The 27817-nt window shown below is 42.4% G+C and overlaps 1 long non-coding RNA gene across 1 annotated transcript; it reads left to right on the top strand.

The window, feature by feature from the left end:
• Positions 1 to 697: 697 nt before the first annotated feature.
• On the top strand, positions 698 to 27507 carry LOC125722394 (uncharacterized). Its single transcript, XR_007386356.1, has 4 exons — positions 698 to 872; positions 26076 to 26199; positions 26502 to 26606; positions 27414 to 27507. It is a non-coding gene; the product is annotated as an uncharacterized LOC125722394 (long non-coding RNA).
• Positions 27508 to 27817: the final 310 nt, after the last annotated feature.

Here is a 27817-nt window from a genome sequence, read left to right as displayed (position 1 = left end):
CTATAAACTAATTTTTAGGGAGGGGGAGGGTGGACAAGTGATATGTATGCAGGAAAAAAGAATTAAAACAAGTGTATTTCTTTGTTATCAAACAATTATTTATTTGCATGAGTGAATAGAATATTACATTAACTCCCTATAACGCCACATGTATCATATTTAAGACCTCTACGTCAGTAATATGATTATCCCTTTCCTCAAAAACCCGTTGTATATAATCATATACCTGTATTCTGCCCTCTGGTGGATGACCTATGTAGTTCAGATGGAAAACGTCTTTTTTTTTCAAGAATAACTGACGGGCAAGTAAGCGCAATGTAGCGAAAATTAGTTATATTTCAAAATGAGTCTTCATTATTGCGAACTAACTAATAATAACTTAATATATCATGAAATATTTTATAGAAAAACGTGCTGAAAATGTGTGTATCAAATATGATACTACGGGTATGAAAATGTATTATATTTGTCAGTGCATCAGGTGTTGTTTTAGTCAAATTCTTGATTAATTTTGCACTGTTTATACCATAATACAAACAACAATTAATATGTAACCGGTATGAGTAGCGACCATATAGCTGAAAAGGGGACCTTTATTTTGATACCCCGAGGGGACTTTTATACTGATATGGGGGCGCGGTATTCCATCAGATTTAAACCCGCATAATCTCGCGATTCGAATCGAAGTACTGTTTGGTCTTGGAGGTTTCTTGGGAAGAGGGAGTGCGGCAAGTAGCCTAGTCTTCCTTTGGATAAGGCGGACCACTCTTCGTGAAGTTTTGGGGCATTGATGGTGAGGGACGAACGCATTTGCCCAAAGGCACAAGGGGGTGAAGTCGTGTATCCAGAACAAGATTGTTTGCAAAGACAAGGTATGGGTTTTATCTTTTTCCTAACATAGTTAATTGCTATTGAGTCGGACATAGTTTTAATTATTGACTGACGCGATGGTAATATATAAAAGAGCGACCGGAGGTGAAAACCTGATCGGCTGGTGTGAGTGCGGGTCCTCTGGAGGTAGATAAACGCTTTTGCTGTGTGGGATACATGTTGGTTTTATGTTTATTATGAGGAATGGAGTGTGGGTTTAATAATTTCACCTCAACCTTTGGGGAAAGTTGTAGCCACTGTTTCTCTTCCCCTCTTTTAGGGCACAACGTATATACTGCCTTTGTAAAATTATCTGCGAACGATACACATGTATAACTCCGCTGAGACCGTGGACGTTCTCGGGTGACTCTGTCCGTACCCTCTAGCAGGCTGTCCCGGGGCTTATTAGTTGGAGCCTGGGACCAGTGCTCTGACGACCCCAGTGTGCGTATTGGAGTGGATTTGCTGTGTGTGACGATCTAAGCCGGAGCGGGCGGCGATCGTGCGGGTCGGCAGGTAAGGAGAGGTAAACAGGCAGTATTCAGGGCTTAAACTGGGGTTTATTACTAACGACAGGACCAGGGAATATTCACCACACCGAATCCACAATTAACTACATTGACGGACAAGGGGAACAGGTCAGACCAGGACTTAAATACACAAAGACTAATCAAAGGAAGCGGACACAGCAGGAGACTATCAGGGTAGTACACGTGGGTAATCAGGGGGCGTGGCACACACGAGGAGCTGACGAGCCGGGCATGACATTAATTTTAAACTACCTACTGGGGAATATACTTCACCGGTGGAAACATCAACCAGGTCGCCGGGAGTTATTGAACCCTCCCCTTTTTGTTGTGATTGTTAATAAAACCAATAAATACTTTTATGATCCAGCCCTAATCTCTCCTGTGTGCTCGCTTTGGATACCGCTTGATTAGGGGGGTACTCGCTCAAGGTCACAAATATTACTCAATTTAAGCTTGATTTATTTCTTCCAGTATTCGTTTTGAGAATTTGACGTTTATGCTGTTTTGTCTTGTCTGTTTTGTCCATGCGGGGCGACGGAACACCAGCGACGTCCATTGTGTCCGTGTGATTCACTTTTACTCTGACACCATGTTTTGTCTTGTTTTATAAAGAATTACGGCAGGATAGCTGTGCACAATCTATTGAATCACACGGAGTATATATTGTACTCCGTACAGGCAGGTAGAACTACTCCGACTTACTCTCATCGAGTATGCATAAACAGATCACGTGTGCATTAACCAATCAACATAAAGCTTTCTATTAAACACGTACACCTTCATTTAAATAATCAATTCTGTGTAACAAATTATACTATATATTCTGCACGAATATTACACACTCTATGCAGGATTTTGTATTGTATTAACTGTAAACTGGAATTTCTAATCAGTTTAAAGGTTTTTAAACATATCTTAGACCAGAAATTGTGGTCCCAGCTGACTGATAGATCTTCCACCCATGTTGCAATGAGTCATCCATTTTAGAAAGTGCCCTGTATATTTTAGACAGTAATTTGGGGGGTTTCAGATTAAGGAATTCTGCCACACTTTGTGGTATTTGTACTTTGATTTGACTAGGCCCAATTTTTTTTATTTTTTTTTATTTTTTTTTTTACTATAGATTTAACTTGTTGATATTCTAAAAATCTATTCTTGCTAATCCCATATCGTTTAACTAATATGTCAAAGGGAATAAAGTCTATTCCTTCAAATATATGTTCCAAGTATTTAATACCTTTTACAACTCCAATCTGGGAAGTTTATCAATTACTGTTTAGTTGTATGTCAGGGTTGTTCCAGATGGGAGTACGCTTGCATGGGATTAATGAAACTCCCACCACGCTGTCAGAAAAGAGCTGATACTGATGCTTTTGACGCATTCCTGTCGTTTGATGTTTGAGCTAATGAATGGTAGATCCGAAATCTGTCTTATTGCATAGTGCCTGTTCTACGTCTAGCCAAGGCTCACCTAAGAGGGTATGTTTTAACCACCCTGAGATGTTTTGGAGACTGTTGGCTAAGAAATAGTGGTGAAAATTAGGCCGATCTAGTCCTTTGTCCTTAGTCCTTTGCAGTGTTTCTAAGCTAATACGTGGGGGTTTATCTCTCCAGAGGAATTTAGAGATGGCGGAGTCCAGAGATCTAAACCAGTCAGGTGATGGTTTGCTCGGGATCATTGCCAATAAAGAATTGGTTCTTGGCAAAGCCATCATTTTTATTGCGGCAATCCTTCCCATAAGTGATATGGGTAGGGACTTCCACCTAACCAGATCATCCGCTACTTTCTTTAAAAGTGGGAAATGGTCTAGTTTAGTTGAATCTGCCAGCCTAGGTGTAACATTAATACCTAAATATTTAATATCTCCAGACTGCAGTGGAGTGGGAGAATTATTCTGGAAGGAGCAATTAATTGGAAGAACTGTAGATTTTAACCAGTTTATCGAATAACCTGAGACTCTTGAGAGTTTATTAATGTAATTACCTCAGAAAGAGTGGTTTGTGAATGCCGATAGAAAAAGTAACACATCATCCGCATAAAGACTTGCCTTATGTTCTACATTCCTGCGTTTAATGCCTTTAATCACTGTAGCCTGTCTAATTGCTGCTGCTAGTGGTTCAATAAAAATTGCAAACAGTGAGGGGGATAGAGGACATCCCTGCCTGGTGCCGCTCTTGAGACAGAAACTGGAGGATGTTTAGTCATTCGTCCTGACACATGTTGTTGAACTATATAATATTTTTAACCAGTTTATGAAAGAGTTTCCGAAACCAAATTTGCATAAAGCTGCAAATAAAAAATTCCAGTTACTGTAACTATCAAATGCTTTTTCTGCAGTTAGAGACAATATTGTAATTTGAAGGTTTTTATTGCATGAATAGTCTATCAGATTAAGTAATCTACGTGTATTTGTTGATGAGTGCCTCCATTATGAAACCAGTTTGGTCAGGATGAATTATGAGAGGGGTTAACTTCTCTATTCTTTTTGAGAGCTTTGCAGATTATTTTAAGGTCAATGTTTATAAGGGATATTGGATGGTAGCTGATAGGCAATGTAGGATCTTTGCCTGGTTTTAGCAAGAGACTAATTGTCATGCCCTGCTCGTCGGCTCCTCCTGTGTGCCACGCCCCCTGCTTACCCACGTGTTTTTCCCGGATTGTACCCAGCTGTGTCTGCTTATTTTCAATCAGTCCTGTGTATTTCAGTCCGTGTCTTACCCGAGTCCTTGGTCCGTCATTGATGTCAGTCAGTGTTTGATGTTTCCTGGACCCTGTCCTAAGATTAAATCCCGGTTTGCCCCGAATTTGCCTGTCTTGCCTGCTTCCTTGACTGCCTGCCCGCACGATCGCCTGCTTTTAAACGGCACGATCGCAGCCGAGCGTGACACTAATGTTGGCCGGATTCATATTTGGTGGTAGCCTACCATTTTTCCTGGTTTCTTGTAACATTTTGTAGAATGTTGGTGCCAGAATTGTCCAGAATTCTGATATAAATTCTGAATTCTGGAATAGAATAGAATTCTGCTGGAAATCCATCTGGACCTGGAGCCGTTTTATTGGGCATACCGTTCAGGGCTTCCTGGAGTTCACCTGGTGTCAGCGGAGAATCCAGTGCCATCGCTTGATTTGTCTGATAATTTCGGAAGGGTTATACTATCAAGAAACTGATAAATTTCGTCTTTATATGGGTTTATCTGTGGTGAATATAAAGATTTGTAAAAGTCCCTGAAAGTGCTGTTTTTTCTGTCAGGGTCATGTACTGTATCCCCATTTCAGTCTTTAACAGCACATATAGTTGTGTTTTTCCATATTTATTTTTAACTCATTAGCTAAAAATGACCTAATTTGTTACCATGTTCATAATTTTGCCAGTGAAGTCTTGAGTTTTTTTTTTTTTTAAATTTCATTTAAATCTAGTTTTGCTTTATGTATTTTATTCAGCATTTCCTGTTCCTGGGATGATGCATAGCCTTCTAAGGATATCATGGTGTCATGATCTGCTCGTCGGCTCCTCATGTGTGCCACGCACCCCTGCTTACAAACGTGTGTTTCCCTGATTGTTTCCACCCATGTCCGATTTAATTTGATCAGTCCTGTGTATTTAAGTCCGAGTCCTGCCTGTGACCGTTGTCCATCATTACATGATCTGTGTGCATGGTGTTGGTCGTATCTAGCCTCGCTTGTCTCCCGTGTCTCCCTTTCCCGAATAAACCCCGATTACCCCGATCCTGCTCGTCAGCCTGGTTTTCTGAACCACCGCCCTCACGATCGCCTGTCCACCCGAACCTTCCCGTGACACATGGTTTCTTCTAAGTCCTGGATACACTTGTTTTCTCTTCTTTTTATGTGATGAGAATGAGATTATTTTACCTCTCATCACAGCTTTGCCTGCTTCCCAGAGAACAGATGCTGATGTTCCAGGCAGGTCATTATAGTCTAAATATAAAGCCTACTCTTTTTTTTAAAATAGTTAATAAAATCTCCATCTTTAAGCAATGATGTATTAAATCTCCAGTTTCTGCTTGGTGGAATGGCCTTCTTATTTATTAGGGTTAAAGATACAGGAGCATGATCGCTGACAGCTATAGGGTGTATCTCTGTCTGAAATGTCACTCAGCAGTGAGCTACTGACTAGGAAATAATCCAGATGAGAGTAAGAGTGATGGACATGTGAGAAGAAAGTATATTCCCTACGGGTGGGGTGAACAGAACGCCATGCATCGCAAAGTCCGTAGTCACTCGTACTGTAACTATATTTGTGGATTCCCAATTGCGCTGAGCAGCTGTACTGAGCCTGTCCATTTTTTTATTTAGTCCAAAGTTGAGGTCGCCCCCAAGAACAAGTGCGCAATCCAGGTGTTCAGAGAGTGCGGTAAAGAAAACGTGGAAGAATGAGGGGTTATCAACATTTGGACCATATATACTAACAATACATAACTTTTTGTTAAGTATAGATAATTTAATGATTATAAATCTACCCTGTGGATCTATAATTGTGTTGAGTACTGTGAAATTGACATTTTTATGTATTAGAATGGGGAGGCATGGTGATGCAGTGGTTAGCACTGTTGCTCCAGGCCCCCTGTGACCCAGTAGGATAAGCAGTTTGGAAAATGGATGGATGGATATTTTTTATTTTAATTTTGAGTATTATGGTGTTCCATGGGGGCAGCATGGTGGTGCAGTGGTTAGCACTGTTGCCTCACACCTGGGTGACCCAGGTTCGAGTCTCCGCCTGGGTCACGTGTGTGTGGAGTTTGAATGTTCTCCCCATGTCGTCGTGGGGTTTCCTCCGGGTACTCCGGTTTCCCCCCACAGTCCAAAAACATGCTGAGGCTAATTGGAGTTGCTAAATTGCCCTTAGGTGTGTGTGTGAGAGTGAATAGTGTGTGAGTGTGCCCAGTGATGGGCTGGCCCCCCATCCTGGGTTGTTCTCTGCCGCTTGCCCATTGCTTCTGGGACAGGCTACGGACCCCCCCACGACCCAGTAGGATAAGCGCTTTGAAAAATGGATTTTTAAAGCTAGATGGCAGTGGTCACATACTGATGAATGGTTGGGTAGCCAAGTGCTAGGAAGCAAACGAACTGATTCACCATTTACTCATGTACATCAATTAAAACTGTTTGCTCCAAGATAAAAGATGAAAAATACAAAAGTCATTTTTGCCGTCTAACCTCTGATTGCTGCATGACATTTCTGATAGTCTGTTGTCAAATATCTGTTGCTTGGTGGTAAGATGTTTCCAAAAGGAGAACCACAAAGAGCACAGTCATTTTCAAGGTTATTTCTCACTGGTCAGTGTGAAAGGCTGCATCATTACTATAACGCTGGGCTCAGCACAGTGACTGCACCTGCGCTGCACTGTAGACCACAAGCCAGGCTGCAGACCATCAGCCCTGAAGGTTAAAACAGGACTCGTATGTGTGTCATGTGGTGTTTAATAAAAATTTACAGGACAGAACATAGTGGATTCAGTTTCCTTTGCTCTTACACTCCCAGTCCAAAGTGTGGCCACAACTGCTGTCAATGCATCTGTCTCTTTTTTCACCTTAATTTTTCACCTGTGTTATTCACCTTAATATCAAAAGGCTCCAAAGCAGTACAGTAATGCAGAACAAATATTGTAACTAACAAGGAAGTGGGGAGGTAATGGACAGAAGTGTTGGTTTTTGCCAACTCCACTCCTCTGACCTCCACTCCATTTTAGGTTCCTTGGAAAAATATCGAACACCTAGGGGTTAGTCGACACCAACCTTAAGTTTGACACTTGGATAAGGTCAGTTGTCAAGTCAAGCTTTTTACAATTGAGGCAGTTGGCCAAAATAAAGCCAATTCTTTGTGGGCAGCACTTTGAGACAGTAATCCACTCTTTTGTCACTACTAGTTTGGACCACTGTAACTCCCTCTGTTGGGGTTAGCGGCTCCACTATTGCTCACCTCCAGAAGGTTCAAAATGCTGCCACACATGGAAATATGAGCATGTCTCCCCCATTTCTGGTTATTTCTGTTATTTGCTTTTAAAGCCCTCAATGGTCTTGCTCCACCTGACCTCTGTGAGCTGCTTCACCCTTACACCCCCACCCGCTCTCTCAGGTCAGCTGATCAGCTGTTCCTGATGGTTCCTAAGACTCAGCATGAGCTTTTGCAGTCGCAGCTCCTAAAATGTGGAATGACTTGCCTTTTCACATTAGAGAGGCCTCTTCTGTTTTTAAATCTCTTAAAACTCATCTCTTCTCCTTGGACACGTTGTGAGATTAACTTTAATAGTAAATTTTATTTCAATCTTAGCCTTTTCTTTATTAATATACTGTTTTTTTTTTTTTTTTTTTTTTTTTTTTTTTTTTTTTTTTATTAATGGCCGTTTACTTACATTTAATGTTTTGGTTTTCATTAAATTTCTTTCACTTCGTTTTTAAGTGTGTGAATGTTTTTATTTATTCCTTTGTGCAGCACTTTGGTCCATAAAGTTGTTTAAAGTGCTTTTCAAATAAAGCTGGATTAGATTAGATTGGAAGATGGCTCAACAAATCTCTCTCAGTATGTAAAATTCGATAGAGGGGCGCAAGGTGACATTCTGTCAGGTGCCCAGAATTTTTAGCTACACCTATGTGCTACTGTGTTTTTATTTTTACTCTAGCCATCAACAACTCTGGAGTTGCTATATTGCCACCTGGTGGTGAAGAGATCAGACAAAATATGTACACGTGTAACCAACAGTGGGCGGCATGGTGGTGCAGCGGTTAGCACTTTTGCCTCACACTTCTGGGACCCCGGTTCAAGTCTCCGCCTGGGTCACGTGTGTGGAGTTTGCATGTTCTCTCTTGCTAAATTAGCTGTAGGAGTGCGTGTGTGTGAATGTGCCCTCCGATGGGCTGGCCCCCCATCCTGGGTTGTTCCCTGCCTTGTGCCCATTGTTTGAAGGATAGGCTCCGGACCCCCCGCGACCCAGTAGGATAAGCGGTTTGGACAATGGATGGATGTATGAGGGTGAGTCACAATGACAACAACTGCTCTGTTGACTTGGTCCCAGGAGTCGTCAGCGTTGGTCTGCCGGGGCCCCCGTCCTGTCTGTGGAAGCACCCCTCTTGTTGGTTGCTCTCTCTGCCTGGGCCCCCTCTCCTGCTGCCTCACGTTTGGGTTGAAGTGGCTCCCCATTGCCTCTGTAAAGCTCTTTGTGTATCTTAGAAAAGGGCTGTATAAATGTAACATTCATTCATTTATTCAAGGTCCCAGCCAGAAGAGTGCAGTACCACACTGTCCCCCACAGCCTGAATCAGCTGCATGTTATAGGATTAAGACACTTCCTGCATTAGGCCATTTACCCTCAGTGTATTTCCACATACCCTGACAGGATGGATGACAATACTGTGGCCCTAATTTTCAATACACAGTTTTCACAGGAGTCTCACCCTCATCCACATTCTCTGCATTTCTTATCTCATGCTTCTTTGTCACACCCACATCTCCTCTGCCTGCTTTGTCACATTTTCCCACAATTGAAACACCTTCCAATTTGTCTCCGTTTTAGTTCTACCACATTAATACCTGAGCAACCAGTCTGATCCCGTTCCTCTAATTTCAAACGCATCTGGCTTATCTGATTGGGACTGAAGCAAGCTGCTGTTTCTAGGAAAACCACATTCGTCCCACTGGGGCAGGTCTGACGCCGCGTCCTTCCCATATGTCTCCCATAATTGTTGTAGAGAATTTCAGCTGGAGTTCTTTCCCAGAAGCAAGTCATTTCACTTTAGCACCTGTTACCAGTAAAAGTCAAGTCAAGTAGGTCTTTAATGTTATTTTTAACTTTACACAGTTGAGTATAGTACAATTACAAAAGAAACTGTTTCCCTCGGACCAAGGTGCTACTTAAATTAACACAAGACTAACACATACCAACCTAGCAACATACTGTATGCTGCATAATGAGCAAAAACTGTGCAAACATTGCAGGACAGTGCAAAAAGAGAGGACAACTGACACCAACGAGCACAAACAGCACAGTAAGCCCAATACTGATAAGGTGCAGTTTGGTTGTGCAATGAGGTAGCAATAAAAATAAATAAAAGTAACTGTAAACATGGCTACAATAAGATAAAAAAATGGTAGTTAAATAATAAAGTGTGTTAATGAGTGTATGTGTGTGTGGTATCAGATTAGTCCCTGAGAGTTCAGTAGTCTGATGGCATGGGGGATAAAGCTGTTTGAGTCTGGCTGTAAAGGCCCGAATGCTCCGGTACCTATTTCCAGAAGGCAGGAGGGTGAAACGATAATGTGAGGGGTGGGTGGGGTCATCCACAATGGTGGTGGCTTTGCGGATGCAGTGTGTGGTGTGAATATCCGTGATGGAGGGGAGAGATATGTTAGGGTTATCTTCTTCTGAAGATGCGCTGGAAACAAACCAGTCTCTGAACACAGAACAACACAGACAGCTGTGATGACGTTTTACTTGCTGCAAGGTGTAGGGAATCCACTTGCAGAGTCTCCGCAGTTTCAGCAAAATGATGGTTTATTGAACAGCAAAAATAATACAATGTAATACAGTGTAGAGACACACCGGGTACTGAAAGGCAGCTCAGATACAAATTGAAGACAGTTCTTCACCCCCCTTTATACCCAAAAAGGCCCTCCCCACCAAGGTGTTGTGTGTAGGTGTTGTGAGTGAATTTACATATAAAGAGTGACCCCCTGGAGTGTGAGGATCCTGAGACAGGGACGGGACAGGATCATAAAAGTCTCCACCCTGTCATTGTAATTCAATTCTTATCACCTTATCTTATCCTTATCACCATAGTGGTGCCAACTGGAACCCCCATTCTCTCCCTGGCTTCCCCCATGATCATAAATTCCTAACATTGTCTGCATTCAAATGATCAACCAAGAACCTTGGGACATTTTTACCACTTTTCCTTACAAAGGGAAGCCCGGTCCTGACCTCGAGGTGTCAGCCTCTCAGTCGAACTCAGCCAACTTCGAAAGAGTAACTCCCCTCGCAGTGTCTTTTATTGAGGTACACAAACAGGATATGCAACTGACATTGAACATTGTTTGTCACCATATATGGGGTGGAAATATTCAAGCGACAGTTCTTGAGACGTGTTATTGCTCAATTAAGATCAAGCTGCGGCAGGGTGTTGTTTCTAAGCGTCTAGTAAAATGATGATTAAAAAAAGTACATATTTCTCTAACACGATACTCCCAATGATTTTCTCACCTGTCATCACTATCTGTTGTAGGGACTTGTGATCTGAGGCGACACAGTTCTCAAAGCAGACCGTGATGCAGCTGCTCAGGGTGCTTTCAACAGTTCCCCAATAGAGTGTGAGAATGGGAGATGGGCTTTTCTGAGCTTCCGTGGAGAGTAGAGGTGCTGCTGTGCTTTCCTTACTATGGAGCTGATGTTGAAGGACCTGGTGAGATTCTCCGCCAGATGGACAACAAGGAATCTGGTACTCTCTACGATCTCCACAGATGAGCCATCGATGTGCAGCAGAGAGTGGTCACTCTGTGTTTTGTGTTCTTCTAAAGTCAACAACCATCTCTTTGGTCAACATTCAGAGACAGGTTGTTGGCTCTGCAGCAGTCCGATAGTCATCACACTTCCTCTTTGTATGCTGAGTCACCGTTTTTATTGATGAGACCCACAACAGTCTTGTCATCTGCCTGATGTTGATGATGGAATTCGAAATGTGCATTGCTGCTCAGTTGTGAGTCATCGGAGTTAACAGCAGTGGGCTGAGCATAAAGTCCTGGGTTCCTGCTACAGCGTCTGAGCAGTTGCCTTCGTCGCCTATAGCTCCTGCGCAGCCCGAGCAGCCGCCTCCGCTGCCCCCTGCGGCCCCAGAGCCCGAGCAGCCGCCGCCTGCTTTGCCCGTAGCTCCTGAGCAGCTGCCCCCTGCGGCCCCAGAGCCCACGCCCGAGGCGCTCCCTCCGCCTCAAATGACTGTGCCCCCTGGGGCTCTTGTTCCTGGCCCCACTCCTGTCCCTGACCCAGCTCCAGACTTTCCTGCCCTAGTCCCCGAGGAGGTCCCGGACAGTCTGACCACCGTGTGTGCCACGCCCCCTGATTATCCACGTGTGCTTTCCTGATCGTACCCAGCTGTGTCCGATTATTTTCAATCAGTCCTGTCTATTTGAGTTCATGTCTTACTAGAGTTCAGTGTCCGTCATTGAAGTCCGTCTGCGTGAGATGTTTCCTGCACCCCGTGTTCCTAATAAATCCCCGTATCCTGCCTGCCTTGCCTGTTTCCTGCCCGTCCGCCGCTCCCGTTAAACGGCGATCGTGACACAAGGCACACGCACATCAAGTACCAATGCAGCAAATACAGATGAACAATTTAGGAGGAATACTAGTCAAAGGAAGGAAGAAAGGGTGGGCTGCTTCTCATGGTCACGGACACAAACATCAGGGAGTGTTATGAAGAAGACATCACACTTAACACCATTGGTTTTATGCAGTGAATTACACCAGAGAGAGTTTTTACGTTCTAGCTGTGTTACGTAACATTCCTCAGCCTTCAGGTTTTTTCCACACAATGCACGACATGCAGGGGTGCCAAACAAAACAGCGGAACTGCAGTGTAGCCAATTATTTGTTTCAGTAGTTTTAAGAAAACTAGAACATAAAATGTTTGTTTTACTTAGTCCACAAAAGAGTTTTTACCTATCTTAGTGTATTTTACATCACATACACTCTCGGTCCGTTGTGGAGTCCATCCCACTGTAGTTGGAGAATGCTGCCATCAGTCGCTTGGTGTAGCACTCGCAGGATTTACCAGGCTCCTGTTTAAACTGATGCATCATGCCCCAGTCCATGCGCAGGAGGACCAGTCTCTGAAGGGCTGTCGCATGGTGAGGCCTGTTCTGCCTGGGGTCCAGCAGGTCACTGGCAATGTCCTTCAACTCACAGTGGGCTTGCGTTCATAGTGGGGTACCGCAGGGTTCGATTTTAGGACCACTATTGTTCCTAATTTACATAAATGATATGGATACCAATATATACAGTAAACTGGTGAAATTTGCAGATGACACCAAGGTGGGTGGTGTAGCAGATACTGAATTAGTGGCTCAGCAGCTACAGCGGGATCTTGATTTAATTAGTGACTGGGCCGATACCTGGCAGATGAAATTTAACGTCGATAAATATAAGGTACTCCATCTAGGGAGCAGAAATATAAAGTACAGGTATTTCATGGGTGTCACTGAAATAAAGGTAGTTGATCATGAGAAAGACCTTGGTGTGTATGTTGATGCTTCCATGTCCCATTCTCGCCAGTGTGGGGAAGCAATAAAAAAGGCCAATAGGATGTTGGGGTATATCTCCAGGTGTGTGGAGTATAAGTCAAGGGAGGTAATGCTAAGATTATACAATTCCTTGGTGAGACCTCACCTAGAATATTGTGTGCAGGTTTGGTCACCATATCTTAAAAAGGACATTGTGGCCTTAGAAAAGGTGCAGCGTAGGGCCACAAAAATGATTCCTGGTCTTAGAGGAATGTCATACGAGGAACGGTTACTTGAGCTAAATCTGTTCAGTCTCAAGCAAAGGAGACTGAGGGGGGACATGATCCAGGTATATAAGATTCTAACAGGTTTGGATGCTGTTCAACCAAATAGTTACTTCAGCATTAGTTTAAATACACGAACTCGTGGCCATAGGTGGAAATTAGCGGGAGAACATTTCAAGCTGGATTTAAGGAAGCACTTCTTTACGCAGCGTGTAGAGTATGGAATAGTCTTCCTGATAATGTAGTGCAAGCTGAATCCTTGGGTTCCTTTAAATCAGAGCTAGATAAGATTTTAACGACTCTGAGCTATTAGTTTAGTTCTCCCCAAGCGAGCTTGATGGGCCGAATGGCCTCCTCTCGTTTGTATAGTTCTTATGTTCTTATGTTCAACTCCTTCATCTACAGTGTCAGATGAGCAAACCTTATCTCCCCCTTGAGGATTTGGACATACCAACATAGGGGCAAGAATTTCTGCTACCTCGTCCTGCTGCCTGAGTGTTTCGCCACGGCACTTCTTCACCGAGAAGGAGGTAGAGTCGGGTGCTGAATGGTTATGATCCTCGTCTGCAGGGGGGAGAGGGGAAGGGGCAGGGGAACCACTTGCTACACCTCCCTCGGTGGCATAAGGAGGAGGCTACTGTTTGGGCAGCAAAGCTTGGGCAGGAACCACACAGTTTATTTCTGGGTATCTAATTAGCGGACACCATTAGGTCCCTTCAGGGGCTCCACAGACAAACTCATTGACAAAATAGAATTGTCACAGAAAAATTCTTTGTCACATGCTCAGTCGACATGGACTGTGTGCTATTTACATATTTTTGGCACAAACGAAATCTCATATGCATATCGATGTATCTTTGGCACAAGTGGACCGCCATCACTTTAAAGAGGGTAAACTCTGATCAGGAAATTTACGACGTCAGAATAAACGGATTTTTTAACAGAAGTAACTGACATGCCCTAATAAGGAAATGCATACAATCAGAATACAATATCTGTGGTTTTTAACAGTGGTAACAATCTGATAATGAAAGGAATCAGATCAACATTTCTATAGCATGTAACAGAGCTTGCTCCCCTCCAGAACTCATTGTTCCAGTAGTTATCTGAAATCATCTGCAGGAGCTATTCTTTTATTTGTATATTAAGCATAATTATTCATGAATATTATTGATTATGTTTGTTTAATGTTTTTATTTATTCATATTTATTGTTTATAATATAATGTTATATAGTATTGCAACACTTGAAACGAGAGGTACTTGCCTGCCTTAGTGATATTTACTATTGTCTAAGTGTATTCCCACCTGTAGGAGGCAGCAATGGTTGTTATTAAAGGTGCTGAGATTACGCGGCTCAGGGCTGAAGGTGCAAAGTGAAACAGTCATTGACCGTATTTGCCATGTGTGATGGTGTCTGCATATCGGCCCTTTTGCGCCAAACAAACCAGTTCAAAGTACTGTGTGTTAAAATATCATATGAATAAATCCTCTCAAGAACTAAACTCAATATCGTATCCTCATCATTCAACGCGTCTGACTTTTGCACCTTCTTACCACAAGGCAGTGGATTACATGGGGAAATTACAAACAAGGAGAATTTAATCTGTTTTTCCTCTACATTGTCGTTATTCAGAATATTACAGACTATGAACAAAAACGGACAATGTAAGAAAATAAAAAAATGTGTATGACAGAAAGCTAGAGTATTTTTGCAATGGTGAGCACTAGCTGGTTTATGTACTAGCTCACACTCAAGAAACAGCATAAATGCTACTCATACACAGTTGGGGGGCAGGGGTCAGTCCTTGTGCCTGTAATGAGGTCACCAGTTGAAACTAACCCAGCCTCAGCACGTCTGTGGGTCCTTGAGCAAGGCCCTTAACCCCCAGCTCCCTGGGCGCCCCAACAGGTAGCTGCACTTCGCGGACAACTTACTCCACAAAGAGTAAGTTGAGGGAGACATAAAAAACACAATTTCCCCACGGGGATTAATAAAGTCCATCCATCTATGGAATATTATTTAGCACTATATAACGCAGAATATAAGAATTACGATTTTATAAAAAGTATGCCAAATATCCATGATATAATCATTACAATGTAAACATTATAATGTAATCAACACAATGGAACCAACTGAGTATGTATTTGCACCTTTTGTTAGTCTGAGTTTCTGTTAGCTACTTTGTTAGTCCTGAATCTATGAATATTCACATTTTTATCGCGTATATTTTATCACTATGTAAAAGGACAAATATATTATCAACCTTTTAGTGAGACAATGTGTAAACGGCTGAAACTACCAAGGTTTACTACTGAAGGAAGGGATTCACCTGAGTTCACCAAAAGTTCATGGCTGAGTATTTTTAAAAAACCAAGTGGAGCTGCTCGCGCCACTATTATGTTCAACCGAGAGGCCAAACGGTAAAAGAAATGACTGTCAAACTTATCACCTAGGGGTAAATATAAATCTATACAAATATCACCTGCATGCACATTACTTCTTTTACAATAACCAACTCCTGATCCATACTGTTAGTCGTGAAAAAAATAACTATTGTGTACATAGAGGCCCTGTGTAAAAAGATAACTGCCAAGGAAAAGATCAAAAACATTTATTTCAAGGATACAAAGTTTTTATGGTCATGTACAGTGTACAGTGCAGTTCTTATTTGATTAACTTGAATGTCTTCACAGACAAGACGATTAAACAAATAAAGCAGCGCAACATTACAGTAACTAACAACAAACAAAGCTCACGAGTACTATTACAATATTCATATCATTTATTTAAATTTAATTTTACCAAGTAAATTAATTGAAAAGCAGTTACCGCTTTACCTGCTTCTCGGGAGAAATAGCAGATATACAAACGTCATGTATGTAACTAAAATCTTAAGCCAATAAGGGCAAAGTTGTGTCGTAATGGAGGCGGATCCAGCCTGTGCAGCCTGCTAAGAGGTGCTGCCTGATGTGTCTTGCTCTCGCGGAGTTTTGGTACCATGTGACATGGTGACGTAATGCAACGGGCGATAAAAAATATAACCATGATGCATTGCGTCAGGACCAGAATGCATTGCTTTAAGCTAGCGCTGTATGTGGGTGCATGAAGTGGAAAGCACCCAATAATAAACATAACATTTTTAAAAAAATGTTTTCTTCACCGGTGCAGTGAATTTAAATAAAGAGCTATGATGGTGCTGCAAATGGCTTTGCATAGTAGTTAGTAGTAGCATTAGCCGCTGTGTGCGGCATTAGCTTTCCACAGTCCTTACAGATGGTTCGTGTTTTGTCTGTCTCCCTTTCGCCATTTATATTTTCCGCCGGGCACCCGAAATGCTGACACACAAAAGATTCAAAAGTGTCTGGGGTATCTACTATAGTAATTTAGTCAGATGCCGACATATTTACAGCAGCTCATTTGCAGCGCATTCGTGAAACGGCTTTTCGCTCCAACGAGAAATCTCGTCATGTTGTAATATCGCGAGATCTCGTGACACGCGTTTCACTCCCACTTCTTAGTAACAGTCATGATTTGATAAAGTGACAACCTGCGTAATAATTGGTAATACATAGAGTTTGCTATTGTTCAGGCTAGCAGACTGTTATGGCTTGAGGTTAATGGTGCCTGTTACTTGTGAATTTTCACATTTGCAGGGATCTTCTGCCTCGTGAACGTGAAACGGGTAATTATGCTAAAAGAAGAAAAAAGCAGAACTGCAATGTGTGTAAGGCTGGTGCTGATTTTTCAGTCTGAACACAGTAAAATTTATACAAATTACCTGTATTCAAACTTGTATTCTTTATATAGTTTGGTTAATTACTATTTAAAAGTTTTATCTGCGCTCCATTGTATAACTTATATTGGAGACTTGTATGTACTTTTCGATTGGAAATGGTTAGCTGTATACAGGGGCGCCGCTAAGGGGGGGAAAGTTGGGACAATTCTAAGGGCCCACGCCCTTTAGGGGCCCCCAGAGATCTGAATGGGTGTGGTAGGGGGGCCCAACCTCATATTTTGTCATAGGGCCCAAAATTGCTAGCGGCGCCCCTGGCTGTATATACTTTGAATATTTTTATGATTAATTTCTTTGTTTATTTAATTTGGCAACAGATCTGCACTTTTAGCAGTATTGCTGTCAATTTTTGTGAAAGTTGTTACTAAATAAAACAAAAGAAGCAGACTTGTGTAAATCCTATATTGGCTGTGTATTCTTCCTGTAGCGTAGTGACAGCTTTTTGTACGGAAGCCGTGAACGGCTGTGCTTGCAAATATATTTTCTTCTGAATAATTAGAAGGATAAGCATATTTTGTCGACGCCGCGAGATAGTCATGCCATACACAGCTCTGCTCGTTTTTGTACTGTAACCGTGTTACTTAATTTGCGAATCCATGAATTTAACGTTGACATTAAGTCAACATTGACATTGACAACGTTGACATTAAGTGTTGCACCTATCTAGTGTTTTACCGTGAAGGGCATGTTATATCTTGTCTCTAAGTCGCACTATGGTCCAGGGGAATGCTATGTCATATTAGAACATGTGTCGATGATGTGGCAATATAAATATTTTAGAATACTGTCAGTTTTAGTTTCAGAAATCCATCATTTGAGAAAAAAGGCCAGTCACGACAAATATATATGGAATATAACAACAGAGGTTAGCTGTATTTGTTTAAGTGTAAAGATGCACATAGAAACATGCATGAGCTCATCTGAGAATAAACTGAATGCAATGAAGATTTGTGACTCCTGCTGGAAAATGCGAATAGTGGCAGGGTCTTCAAGCAGTACATTTGTCTGAGAGTCAGTTAATATTAGGAAAGGCACCGTTTTTTTTTCAATGGCGCTAATTATCAAGAAGGAAATGGAGTACCCCAGTACCTGGTTTACGGGCACTGGAAGCTCCAGTATCAGTCAGACTTTCATGTAAGTATATGTGTGTTTAATGACTTGTGCATGTTTCATCTTTACCAGGGGCAGAGGGGAAACTCAATAAATAGCCTTCTCTCACACTTCCAGGCCTGCAGAACTGAGCATGTCCCCTGGTTTTGTGCATATGTCTGTAGGCTTTGAGTTTTTCCTATGGGGGCTTCAATTTCCTCCCAGAGTACAAATACGTGCAGATCAGTTGCATTGGGGAGTCCATACTGTGATGCTGAGTGGGTGTAGGAGGAGATTGAGAGATGAAACTCCGGATGATTTACTCCCTCGGCTAACTAACCAGAACAGGATCGTACCAATACCAAAATGATAAGTTTATAAATGTTTTTCACTACCCTGATTCATTCAGTTATTTCTGTTTGTTAATTCCATCCCCCAAGCAAATACATAAATAAACAAACAAATATTCAGGGGGAATGTGTCATAGGTGATAGAATCAGTGGATGAATCTAAAGAAAAAAAGTAATGATTTCTTTCTCTCCAAAACACAATGCACAAAACTCTTAAGTTAGGTAAGACATTGAAATTTTATGACAGTAGCATGATGCAGAGGAACAACAGAAGGAAAAATCTAACTAAACCTGAGTCAACTAGGACTAATTACACTAAATTAAGTGGAACACACAAAATACCTAAAACAACTTAATAAACAAGCAAGAAATATTACATTTGATTAACTATACTGATGCCTGAGGGAAGTTCTTGTGCATAATGCAGCAAGTATATACAGCTGCAGAGACACTACACATAGTGCAAATAAATTAAAAAGTATACAGTACACACACTGATTCCTGAAAAATCTAAATACCATGGAATACTAATGAAATACTGATGATGATGATAATAATAGAAATAATAATGAATTAGTTTAGGGTATTATGCAATTGACATGTACAATTAAAAAAGAAATTGCACCAGACATTTCCTGTGGCAAAGAAGGGTTGCTTTGTGCCACATTACTCAAGTCAATTCACTTTATTTTGTATAGTACATTTTCATAGCCTTACATTGTCTCAAAGCACTTTACTTTGTCCCTGCCCAATTGTCCCAGTGAGCAAGATCTAGCCTGAAAAATTAGAAAGCGACATTGGCAAGGATAAACTCAGTCATAGTAAGAAACCTTTGGAGGAACCAGAGTGAAAGGGGGAGCCCATCCTCCACAGGTCAGAAGTCACGTTAACAAAGTCCTGATTTATATGGTTTATATGGTTCAATTAGTTAAGTCCGGATGTAAATACAGAATAACTGGCAGCAGGGCACACAGGAAAGACGTAAACAGGCAGGAGGGCAGGCAGGAGGGTGGCACAGGCAGGACGTAATGGGCAGGAGGGCGGGCAGGCAGGGCAGCACAGGCAGCCAGAACTGTTTTGCCACTGCAGTTTGTTTTACAATTTCATCTGCATTTGTTCCCCCAAGGTATAACAGCAGCTAATTTATGAACATGCTGCTTTTCAGAAAAGAAGTTTAATTTCCAGGAGCATGACCAGTGCATACATTTAGTGTTGATGGTTCTTTGTAAAATGGATGTTCTGTACTTTTATTGATCTGTCCATCCATCCATCCATCCATCCATCCATCCATCCATCCATTCATCCATTTTCTAACTACTTCTGATGAAGTTCCGGGTTATGAGGTATCCTGAAGCCCAGGCAATATGGGACAAACACACACATGCACACACATAGGGTATACCTATCCTTATGGGGCCCGCTCATTGACTTCTATTGGATAAATGCTAACGCTAACTATGACAATCTTAACCCCCACCCTGCCCTAACCATAACCATAAGTAACCAAGCAAAATAAAAGAGGTTTTGCATTTTTAGTTTTTCCACAGCAGTCACAGATTTTTATAAAATAGAGTTTTCCTGGTTTTCAGTTTCGTGGTCCCCATAAGGGAAAAAAAAAACAGGTATTTATCACGCTATGGGGTAGGATAGGTATACCCGCTCGCACACACACACACAGACATGCACACAAATGGATAGATCAACACAGTTACTATGGATGTCGATCCTGCAATAATGAGACAGAACTATCATACTTAACAGGATCATATCCCTAGTTCTACATATGCATAATTATATTTAAAAAAGATCCCACGCACCCAGCACATGAGATGTTTGAACTTCTGCCCTCTGGTAAACGTTACCGCAGTATGCATTGCAGAACAACCAGATTTAATAAGAGCTTCTAACCCCAAAGCCATCAGAATACTAAATGCTAATGAACATACGTTTATGTGAAACCCTACTCTCTCTTACTCTCTGTGCACTTTATTACCACAACTGGTATTAAGTTTACTTTTTATTTATACAGTATAGTGCAATAATATAATCACGATTTGTGTGTGAGTGTGCCCTGTGATGGGCTGCCCCCCATCCTGGATTGTTCCCTGCCTCGTGCCCATTCCACATTCCGGGATAGGTTCCGGACCACCCGCGACCCAGTAGGATAAGCAGTTTGGAAAATGGATGGATGGATATAACTAACATAAGACAGACATTACACCTAACAAACAATAAACACGAAATAAAGGAGTGGATACAAAAAAAATGTAATGCAATGACCAGATTTAACACCTGGATTATGTCCCCCCTTAGTCTCCTTTGCTCGAGGCTAAACAGATTCAGCTCAGCTAACCTCTCCTCATTAGACATTCCTCTAAGACCAGGAATCATTCTCCCAGCCAAGCAAGCCTGAGTCCGGCTTCCACTCCCCCGATCCCCAGCAATGTTAACTTGGAAGGGCGTATTCTGTATGCACAACTGAGACAACCCAGGTGGAGCTCAGCTTATCGGCTGGCAAAATTGCCTTCAGGTATCACCCACCCTAGTGAGAGTCCAAGCTAGGGCCGTTCTCAGAACTCACCCTAAACGAAGTCCTGCTCAAAAGTTGTAATGACCGCCTGAGGTACCTGTCAGCCTTGCCCGTAATGAGTCAGTGGGTGTAGCCGGGCTGACACGCTTTTGGGCATCCAATTGCTGAGAACTCCCCTTCGGTTCTGACAAACTGTACGATCACAAGCAGTGACAGCAGAGCCACAGACAAGCTCAACCAACAGAGAGCGAATGGTAAGCACCCAGCACCCGAAGGGCTCAACTGATCACATCCAAACGACTTCCTGATGGGATTGTGTACGTAACTGGTTTACTGTTGTTAATAGTGGTTGAACTTCTATGCAAGTCCCCTTGTTGGGGGAGAGGGAATGAATGAAAGCATAAGGTGAAATAAAACCTAAAATAAATCAAAAAGGTTAAACGGGAATCAAACCAAATGAATTGTGTTTCTTATTCAATTGTAAACATCAATTAGTTATGCAACAATAACCTAATTGGATGTTAATGTATTGTGATCAAACTGATTTAGTCCGTGAAGTTGATTCCTGCTTTCAGGCAAGAACCTGTGTGTCCAATTATGCGTGTTGTATCACCGCAGTTGACCACCAGAGACCCAACTCAGATGTTGTTAACCTACTATGGCGGACCACTAGAGGTGCAATTTCAATGGAGTGGCACTGCTATGGCTTGCCACTAGAAGCGCAATTTCAAAATTGAGTGGTAGTTCTATGCCTGACCACTAGAAGCGCAATTTCGAAATGGAGTGGTAGTTCTATGCCTGACCACCGGGGGCGCAATATCGAAATGGAGTTGTAGTTCTATGCCTGACCACTGGAGGCGCGATTTTGAAATGGAGTGGTAGTTCTATGCCTGACCACTGGAGGCGCGATTTCGAACTGGAGTGGTAGTTCTATGCCTGACCACCGGGGGCGCAATATCGAAATGGAGTGGTACTTCTATGCCTGACCACCGGGGGCGCAATATCGAAATGGAGTGGTAGTTCTATGCCTGACCACCGGGGGCGCAATTTCGAAATGGAGTGGTAGTTCTATGCCTGACCACTAGAGGCACGATTTCGAAATGGAATAGTAGTTCTATGCCTGACCACTAGAGGCGCGATTTCGAAATGGAGTAGTAGTTCTATGGCTTGTCACTAGAAGCGCAATTTCAAAATTGAGTGGTAGTTCTATGCCTGACCACTAGAAGCGTAATTTCGAAATGGAGTGGTAGTTCTATGCCTGACCACCGGGGGCGCAATATCGAAATGGAGTGGTAGTTCTATGCCTGACCACTAGAGGCGCGATTTCGAAATGGAGTAGTACTTCTATGGCTTGCCACTAGAAGCGCAATTTCAAAATTGAGTGGTAGTTCTATGCCTGACCACTAGAAGCCCAATTTCGAAATGGAGTGGTAGTTCTATGCCTGACCACCGGGGGCGCAATATCGAAATGGAGTGGTAGTTCTATGCCTGACCACCGGGGGCGCAATATCGAAATGGAGTGGTAGTTCTATGCCTGACCACTAGAGGCGCGATTTCGAAATGGAGTGGTAGTTCTATGCCTGACCACTAGAGGCGCAATATCAAAATGGAGTGGTAGTTCTATGCCTGACCACTAGAGGCGCAATTTCGAACTGGAGTGGTAGTTCTATGCCTGACCACCGGGGGCGCAATATCGAAATGGAGTGGTAGTTCTATGCCTGACCACCGGGGGCGCAATATCAAAATGGAGTGGTAGTTCTATGCCTGACCACCGGGGGCGCAATATCAAAATGGAGTGGTAGTTCTATGCCTGGCCACTAGAGGCGCAATTTCGAAATGGAGTGGTAGTTCTATGCCTGACCACTAGAGGTAACCAAAGATATAGCTAGGCGGTTGCCGACGCTAGATGAGTGACACACACATTTAATGCATGCGCATGCTGCTTGTGGCCTTCTTCTGTGCCTTGCACAGTATAAAACCCCTTAAAACAATTACTGAAGCGAGACGGCGCACGCGTTACGGCGACAGATTTAAATTGTGAGTGCACTATATCTCGTCGCAAATGGTGCTTAACCACGGCGGGTCTCAAGCACAGGAGACTCCCAATTTCTAAATGACACACACTTGGCTCACAGCGCAAAGTTGTGTTAAACTTGCTTTGTCTAAAGCAGGCACACACATACGAGTATGATCCTGATAGGTAACTAAGCTATCGGTCTTATGTCCAAGCGCAACATAATTTAGGTTAGAACCTCATAACAAGTATTCCCGTTCGCTAATAGAGAGATCTCTCCCAGGATATATAGAAACGGAGACACTCGTCCGAATTGAACCTGGAAACAAAGCGCTACATCTGAGAATCTCGTCAGACATAGGGTTAAAGTTTACTGCAGTTTAATACGAAAGAACTACAATGAAATCACCGAAAATAAAACAAAATAATATAACTACTAATAATAGAAATAAAAATAACTATAATAAGCCCATATGATCCCGCTTAAATGCCTTCAGATTGCCATGAGTGCGACTTTTGCAACCAGTTGACAGTAGCGCTTCTTCACTGCACGTTCGGTCATAAAAAGTTTAAATTGTGTGCTCAGAATAAGTTTAAACCTTGTGCCTTGTGATTATTAACCAATTTTTATGCTGAATGGTCGGCTCAAACTCAATTGCGAAACACCGTGAGTCTGTTAATGTGTGACTTAAATGGAACTCATTAATAACCAGTATCACGTAATAACCTGGGTTAGAATAGAAGGCTTGTCCAACGAGCTGCGTCACCAGGTAATGTAAACGATCGGTAGCGAAGCTCCCCTCACGGCCAATGAGAGAGAGTCTCGCGATATTTCAGGCGAATTTGAGGTTTCAGAGCGTAGATCGCACAGGCAGGGATTCTTGTGAGCACTCAATGAACGGAGGCTGAAGTTGTGTAAAAGACATGCATTTATTCCTATAACTAACATAAGACAGACATTACACCTAACAAACAATAAACACGAAATAACGGAGTGGACACAAACAATGTAATCATGAAAATGCAATGACCAGATTTAAAATGAGTAACCTTAAAAGGGAAAATACTGTTCTGCAAAGCAAGCAATTTGTGGAAATACTGTCCTAAAGTAATATAGCAGGTGAATAGGAGTTTAGGTTGTTAGAAATGAAAGGAAGTTTGTTTACTTGGTTGCAGAGTGGGGGGGGGGGTCTTGGCAGTTGGTTGCGGAGGCTGATGAGCTGATGGGTGATGGCACTCAGGGAGGCGCGGTGTTTGCAGCGGTTGTTGGAGTGGAGCCCCTCTGATTCCCTCTCCTGGTGAAGCTTGGGCTTGGTTGCAGTTCTCTGTCCAGCTGGGTCTTCACTGATAGGCTTCAGGAGGGCTTCTTGTGGGCTTCTCTTCTCTTGGGCTGATGTTCTCTGCCTCTCTTCGTGCTGATGGTCTTTTGTTTTCTCCTCCCTTCTGTTTCTCCTCTCCTGGCTTTGTTCTGAGGTGCCAGGTTTTATAGTGTAAAGTTCGTGAATAGGAGTGACCAGGAATTCGACTCCTGGACCAATGGCTGACCATCCATTTGGCGGGCTTTCGGAAGGGGGTCTGTATCAGTCCTTTTGAGATTTATGACCAGAGTGATTTCCCTTGTATTGATGATTTTCGTTAGGCTGGTGTAACTTTTGATATATTCACTTTCGTGGTAACCACTGACCAGATTTGGAAACTGGAGTGATTTTCCATCGGTTTGATACCAAACATGCCATAGCAGCCTAGCGGTTCACACCTCATACCATCTGTAATGATTAATTAATGATTACTTATATTATGTCGTTATGTTATATTACTCACACCTTATTTTATGCCTCACAATCTATATAATTGTAAATATACTGTGTAGCTGCTGGCGCGTTCCAAACTAAATCTCATTGTACTTACAATGTCAATAAAAACATCCATCCATCCATCTAGGCAGGCCAGTGTCGCCTCCATCCTTCCTGAAGTCAGTGATTCCTTTGTCTTTGTGCTGTTTAGTGCCAAATTGTTTGCTGAACTCCAACCTATCAGTTTCTGGACCTCATCTCTGTAAGCTGACTCATAAGAACCAAAGAGATTTACAAATGAGAGGAGGCCATTCGGCCCATCAAGCTCCTTTGGGGAGAACTTAGCTAATAGCTCAAAAATCTTATCTAGCTCTGATTTAAAAGAACCCAGGGTTTTAGCTTGTGTTACAATAACAGGAAGACTATTCCATACTCTAACTACACGCTGTGTACAGAAATGCTTCATCAAATTCGTTTTAAAATGTTCTCCAGCTAATTTCCACTTATGGCCACGAGTTCTGGTATTTAAACTAACATTGAAATAGCCATTTGGCTGAACAGCATCCAGACCTGTTAGAATCTTAAACACCTGGATTATGTCCCCCCTTAGTCTCCTTTGCTCGAGGCTAAACAGATTCAGCTCAGCTAACCTCTCCTCATTAGACATTCCTCTAAGACCAGGAATCATTCTCGTTGCCCTACGTTGCACCTTTTCCAAGGCAGCAATGTCCTTCTTAAGGTATGGTAACCAAACCCGCACACAATATTCTAGGTGGGGTCTTACCAAGGAATTATATTATCGTAGCATCACTTGCCTTGTCTTAAACTCCACACACCTAGAGATGCAATGTGCCTTCTCGCGTGGTGTTCCTGCAGAGGGAGTCTGTGAGTGCTGGAGATTGGGGGAGGGGGCAGTGTGGCTATGTCTGCTCTGTGTTCCTCCAGACGAGCAAAGAAGCTGTTTAGCTCCTTTGCTAAAAGGGCGTTGCTGTTAACAGTGACGGTGTTGTTGCCTTTGAAGTTTGTAATGTGTTGTATTCCCTGCCACACCCACTGTGGGTTGTTGTATGTGAAGTAGACCTCTATTTTCTGTTTCTCTGCCTGCCTGGCAACCTTGATGCCCCTATTCAGGTCAGCTCTGGCTGCACTCTGTGTTCTTGACTGCGCTGTCTTGTCCTGTAGTATTGTATTGTTGCTCTTGTGTTTATCTTGCACTTTCTCCCTCTGTTTGTGCTCCTTTCACTCTGTATAGTTCTATCTTGCCCGCACTTGTGTCATCTTGTGTTGTTTCTGTTTTTCTTCTTTGTGTTGCACCGTGGTCCAGGAGGAACAATGTTTCCTTTCACTGTGTACTGTGTATATTGCTGAAATAACAATAAACCCACTTGACCACCTGCCTCAATTCATCCTGAAGAGTTTTCCAATGTTGTTCAAAGGTCTGTTTGTTTCGAGTGAAGGACACGCCCCTGGACGTGCTGGATAAGGGGACCACAGATCAGTGTCCTCAGTCCTGCTTCTCCCTTCAAAGCTGAGAGGAAGATGACCCGCCTGCTGCTTCTGGTTTTGGCTTATGGAGCTCTGCTTATCTCCACAGAGGCCCAGCAAGATTACCACAGTCTCCCTGCACTCACAAGACGGCCATTAAACTCGCAGTCGAAAATGCTCATCAAGGAACCCGTCAGCACATGAATTTCTATAACATCCAGGGCCGTCCGAAGGTAACTGCTGAGAAAGTGTTTACAAAAGTGTGAAACTTTCATCATCTGCAAGCTGAACTAATGAGTATCACATTGATTTTGATGTTTTAATTTCAATGCATATGATGCTTAATGTCTCTTCACAATGAAAGTGATGGTTGTATATCTCAGCCCTGGTCAATTTTACCTTCTCACAGTTTCTCTCTGAATCTGCTGCAGTCAAGTCTGTGACAGTTTGCCATTTTTTGGGTGATTATTGTTTGTTATATTGCCTTTAAAACAGTTGTAGGCAATTTTGTATATAACGTGTTTATGTGATTTAGATCAGCAGTGAATACATTGACATTGAGATTCTCTTGAGAGCAACAAAATGTCCAAAGTCAACTGCAACAGACCATCGGGCTGACTGTATTTTCATGGACAAGAGGGTAAGTAAAGAGTCACTGTGACTGTGAGCATTGGACATATCAGTTAGCAAATTAATTTAGGTTCATGTTAACTTTTTTGATGCCCTGCGGGGGAAAGTTAGCCAACAATAAAGTAACAAATACATTGGTGGCCTCAAAGAGCCAGTTCCTTCACCTTATTCTCAAATTTTAGTAGGTTTACAGGCTTAAAGGCTGGATTACCAGGCAGAAGCAAATGCTAATCATCTGAGGGGTGACCTGTAGATTATGCTTCGAGCTATGAACCCTAGCTGGCCTTATTTAAAGACCTGTGGGCTGTACTACAAAGCGGGTTTTACATACCCAGAGTTAACTCAATCGAGCCAGGTTAACTAAAACTCATTGTTGAAATCAGCCTTAAATGGCAGTGTGGTGTTTTGTGGTGAAAGGGCAGGACTTAACTCTTGTTTTAATTAGAAAGCCAGTAATTAAACCTGGTCAGAGCAGGGTAGATGTGCAGTGTGAATTACCCTTTAAATTTACCTCTTTAAATAGTGAACTACAGGACCACTTAGCTTGATCGGAGGACAGTATTTTAATACAGAGCAGTGTTCAGTTAAACGGGATTTGTTGTTCATACTTTTAGATGAACTTGCTTTGTATAATATAGCCTTATGGTGACCCTGCTTTGGAAGCTCTTTCCTCTAAAATTGTTCTGTGTCATTAAACCCTGCACTCCAGCAGCTCTGCCTTAAATCATTAGATATATCTTTACTACACCTTCTCTCACTGTATTTATTGCCCACCACTCTTTAAATACTGTTTTTGTGTGTCTGTGTGTTTTTGCAGCCATTCATTAACTGTAGAGTTTGCAGCAGACGGTCTGGTAATGATCTTACACATCCATCAAATGACTGTGTACCAAACAAGAAAGTGGATGAAGTAAGTGTAGAGAGTCTTAGCATTATGGAAATGTAACAGGTGTGTGAATTGTGTCTAAACATGTGGTTAAACTTTGATTGTGTTTGTACATGCAAAAATTTGATCAGAGTACTGTTTATTAATGACAAGGTTACTTTTAATCTGAACAACAGTGGCAGCACCAAGGAAAAGCTTGGGGGGGGGGGGCTCTAGCTCCTCCTCCAATGACCAAAGTACCCCCACAGCACCCCCAAAATATTGGTTTCATTTTTTCTTTAACTATCTGTAAAATCTGTATATTGTGTAAGACATTTTTGCGGTTTTTACAGCAT

The sequence above is a fragment of the Brienomyrus brachyistius genome, unplaced genomic scaffold (genome assembly GCF_023856365.1).
Source record: "Brienomyrus brachyistius isolate T26 unplaced genomic scaffold, BBRACH_0.4 scaffold38, whole genome shotgun sequence".
Taxonomy (NCBI): Eukaryota; Metazoa; Chordata; class Actinopteri; order Osteoglossiformes; family Mormyridae; genus Brienomyrus; species Brienomyrus brachyistius.
Note: the sequence above shows the minus strand (reverse complement) of the source record. Positions and strands in the feature narration are given on the sequence as shown.